The sequence below is a fragment of the Culex quinquefasciatus genome, chromosome 1 (genome assembly GCF_015732765.1).
Source record: "Culex quinquefasciatus strain JHB chromosome 1, VPISU_Cqui_1.0_pri_paternal, whole genome shotgun sequence".
In the NCBI taxonomy this organism is placed as follows: Eukaryota; Metazoa; Arthropoda; class Insecta; order Diptera; family Culicidae; genus Culex; species Culex quinquefasciatus.
In genome coordinates this window covers 56,812,074-56,816,643 of record NC_051861.1, presented here as the reverse complement: position 1 = coordinate 56,816,643, position 4,570 = coordinate 56,812,074, and the positions used below count along the sequence as shown (strand labels likewise).

Below are 4,570 nucleotides of genomic sequence, written 5' to 3'. Positions count from 1 at the left end.
CTCGGGTTTCAAAAGGTCAATCCAGATTTTATATTTTCATGAGCCCCCCAAAATCAGCAAACGGATCATCATAACTAACTCGTGATGGGACTAACGGACCAGATTGACGGTCACTCGGTCATTTTTTTGAGGCCATATAGCAACCCAGCCCAAGATTGTACCTTGATATTCTGTGTCTCCTCCTGAAGCTGGGAACAAACTGAAAATCATCTCATGACCTAACGAAAACAGTTCGGATGCTAGTTTGAACCCTGATGCACAGGAGCATATGATTTTAATCACTGATTAAACATAAAGTCGGGACCGTGGTGAAGGGGTAAGCGTGATTGCCTCTCATCCAGTCGGCCTGGGTTCGATCCCAGAAGGTCCCGGTGGCAAATTTTGAGACGAGATTTGTCTGATCACGCCTTCCGTCGGACAGGAAGTAAATGTTGGTCCTGGTCTAACTTAGAGGTTAGGTCGATAGCTCAGTCCAGGTGTAGGAGTCGTCTCCTGGGTCCAGTCTCGGTGGAGTCGCTGGTAGTCAGTTGACTAACAATCCAAAAGTCGTCAGTTCGAATCCCGGGATGGATGGAAGCTAAGGTGTAAAAAGAGGTTTGCAATTGCCTCAACAATCAAGCCTTCGAACACCTAGTTTCGAGTAGGAATCTCGTAATCGAGAATGCCAAGGCAATGCTGTAGAGCGAATAATTTGATTTGATAAACATAATTGTCTAAATTCATCATAAATCCACGTAGAACTCCACGATTTCTCAACGACTCAAGCAAAACCAAGCAATCAAAACAAAAAGCTAACACACTGATTCAAAACAGCCCAAACATGCTTGACAGTTTTTACAGAAAAGCGTCGCGAGAGTGAAACTCGCTCAATTCGGTTTAGTGCCGCGGCGACAATAACAAGAACGACAAAAGTACGCGCGCGGACAAGTGAGAGGTGGGAAATTAAGTTTTCGTGCAAGGAAAGGAACAAGGAAGGCGGAATTGAGGAAAAGGTGCACACACGGAAGGAGGAGCATTTGGAAAAGGTGCACACAAGGAAGAGGAAGGAAGCAAGGAAAAGGTTTTGGAAAAGATGACACGAAGATCTGGACCATTTGCTGAACAAATACTTTTCCCAGCCTTGCAGACCTTTGCGGAAAACAAAACAGCAACCACGTTTTACCGAAACGCCAGTGGGAACAATGCACCTTAAACGCGGGAGGCCACTTAACATACTCGTCGGTTCATCATGCGGCGGCGGTGGCTCCGACACCAAGATCAAAACAGTACTCGAACCGAATAAGGTGCAACACTTGATCGAGCAGATTGAGTTGTTTTACATCCGATAAAATAAAATAATATGCTATTATCAATAAATAATAACTATTTTTATTTCAATTCATTTTTTGTTTTAATTCAACTGAAAGACAAACCTTATTTTGAAAAAATGGGTTGTTTCAACAAAAATCGACGTTGTTTTAACAAAAATCTGATTTGGACGTCCTTTCTGTCAAATTTTGATCAACAAAGAACTGCTTTGATGCAACAAAAAACCCCGATTTGAAACAACAAAATTTGGGAGTTGATTCAATGCAAACATTTTGTTGATTATATTCAACAAAATATTTTGTTGAATCAAACCTCATACAGGCTGATTCTACAAAACATTTTTCTGCGTGCATGCTCATGATCGACATTTCAAAACTATTTTTAGTCTGCACATCAATTTTCTCGACGATAAAGAGGCATGACAATGTTGATGAGAATGAGAATGCACCCAACCACGTGTTTTTCAATGATGTTTTTTACCCTTGAGAGATGTCAAATCTCTTCTGCGACGGTAGCGCCACAAACGGCTTGCCATTCTCAATGAACCGTTGCAAGTTTTTACACAAGGTGGTGATCGAGCCAACACTTGTCTGTGATAAAATATTCCCTCACAATAGACGTATCCAGTTTGAAATGGCCGCTAGGTGGCCAATGGTGTTAGAAATGACAGCTTCCATGTATTTGAATATGGGAGCTCAGGAAAACTCAATTTTTAAGCAATAAAATGATTATTTATGATAAAAGTATTGATTGATTAGGTGCACAAAATGTGTCTAGAATATTATTAAAATAAAAACTGTTCGAAAAATTTGCAGTTGAGATAAGTACACCATTCGGTTCAGCAGGAATTTTGGGCATCAAAATATATAGTTTTCATATGTTAAGTGTTTTATTTTCATCGGGACTGGCAACACCAGCCAGCAACAGTCAAGTGTTCGGAGCTCTTCAGACTTTTCGATTTTTTCGCCGTAATTTACCGTGATTACCCGCGAGTTTGCTCCTCCAGCATGCCAAGGGCCAGCCGTGGCCGAGGCAGTTCGAGTGCGGCCTCGAAAACCCGCGAAGTTCATCTACCGGCAGAGTGCAGAAAGGTAAACACAACAATGCCGCATCGACCGCCATCGCGCACGGGAGCGTGCCCGGTGACGTCACCGATCCTTCATTTTTACACGTGTCATACCGTCCACGTGAGTCCCCGGTACGGACGAGACAATCGACCCGCATCCGGAAGCACTTCCGGCCAGCAGCAGCAGCAGCAGCAGTCCACCAGCACTACGACGACAACCACTTCCAACGTTCCCACCAGCAACGAATTTGAGATGCTGAGTGGAGAAGAAAACAACACCGCCAGTGACAGCAGCAGTGCTGGCGACGACGATGACGATGATGAACTTGCGCGCAAGCAAAGAAAGCAGAAAAATGGTAACTCTCCGAAGGAACGACGACCACCTCCAATTTTTGTTATGGATACGTTGGCTGACGATGTTGACGAGTTGCTTGAGGGACTCCAATATTGTCTCAAAATTAGCAAAACTTCTGTGCAAGTCATTACACACAAGAAGCTGCATTTCGACTTGGTGGTGAAGAAGTTGAAGTTGCGAAACTTCAAATTCTTCACATTTGATCCTGCAGAGAAGGTCCCAGTGAAGATCTTCCTTCAGGGATATCCGGACCGCCCGATCTCCGACCTGGAAGAACACCTGACGGGCGTCAAGGTTAAGCCTCGAGAGATAAAGGTGCTCTCAAAATCGTCTACGGTGACAGGTACGTACACCTTGTACCTCCTGTACTTCGATCGCGGGTCCGTCAAAATCCAGGACCTACGGCGGATCAAAGCACTGGACGGCTTCTTTGTGACGTGGCGATTCTACACGAAGAATCCGACCGACGCAGCCCAATGCCACCGCTGTCAGAAATTCGGACACGGCTCAAGAAACTGCAATCTCCCACCCCGTGTGTAAAGTGCGGTGAGACCCACTTCACCGAAAGGTGCAGTCTTCCGCGGAAAGACCAACTGGGGAAAACGCCCAGCAGCACAAAGCACGTGTCAAGTGCGCCAATTGTGGTGGAAACCACACGGCGAATTTCCGTGGCTGTGCCGCGCGGAAAAAGTACATCGAGGAGCAGGACAAGAAGAAGAAAGCGCCAGCGTCCCGCCAACCTCCGAAGACTTCGAGCTCGACCGCTGCAGCAGCTGGCGGCGGAGCGGTTCCATCGACCAACCCAGCGTTCCTCCCGGTTGGGGAGGTTCGTACGCTAGAGTAGCCGCTTCTGGGGCGGTTCTCCCCCGGGACAAGCTGATGTTACCGGTGATGATCTCTTCACGCTTCCTGAGTTTTTCGCCCTTGCTGGAGAGATGCTCACGCGCTTTCGTGCCTGTCGAAACAAGGCAGAACAATTCCAAGCTCTCAGTGAGCTGATGATGAAGTACATCTACAACGGATAAGCTGCCTTGTGCAGCGAAGTTTTTCGACGTCAATAGACAAAACATACTGTGATTTAGTTTTAAGCTTTTCTATTTCTATCCTTTTCCTTAGCAAATCTAGAAGGTTTTTTTTTTTAATTTTTCCTTCCAAATCCATTGTTAGAATATCCAATTACATCAAAATGAATTATAGTGTAAACCATAGTTGAAAGGAACTCCAAAACTCTATTAGGTTATAAGAAATACGGAATTGTAAATTGATTATTTACTGACAAAATAAATTGAATTGAATTGAAAAGTGTTTTATTTTAAAAGAAAATTAACAAAAAGTATGAAAATCGAGACATTTAGTATGGGAGCTGTCAAATCTCTCACCATCAAAAAGCAGCGTTGAGCTTTCGCTGGATTTGTCTATAGCCACTAGATAGAGCGTCATCAGTATTATGTCAATGCTCTCTATGACGAAACTCATGAAGATGCTCAATTAGTTAATCGACAAATGTCTGGTGAGCAACTTGGCAATTGACCAAAACTGTACTGTTTATTTAATATCCTAAATATAAGCTTTAATTACGTGGTATTTGTTTAGACTGAGACAATGAGGAATGCTGCTCATATTCACCAACGCAAAAAAGAAAAACACAAAAACATGCTGTTCTTGCTCAAAGGGTATGGGATAGTCGATTAAATTTGGGTCATATGTAGGTCAAAGTTCTCAGAACCGGTTCAATGGGATTGAGATTTCACCCGTAAAAATTGACGATGTTTGAGGCACTTTGTCCACTAATACGTTTATTTCCAACATACCATCTCCAAGCGCTTCGCTAGAAGACGGTG

The 4,570-nt window shown here is 44.0% G+C and overlaps 1 long non-coding RNA gene across 1 annotated transcript; it reads left to right on the top strand.

The window, feature by feature from the left end:
• Positions 1 to 985: 985 nt before the first annotated feature.
• Positions 986 to 1,377, top strand: LOC119765645. The gene is made up of 2 exons (XR_005276874.1): positions 986 to 1,025; positions 1,119 to 1,377. It is a non-coding gene; the product is annotated as an uncharacterized LOC119765645 (long non-coding RNA).
• Positions 1,378 to 4,570: the final 3,193 nt, after the last annotated feature.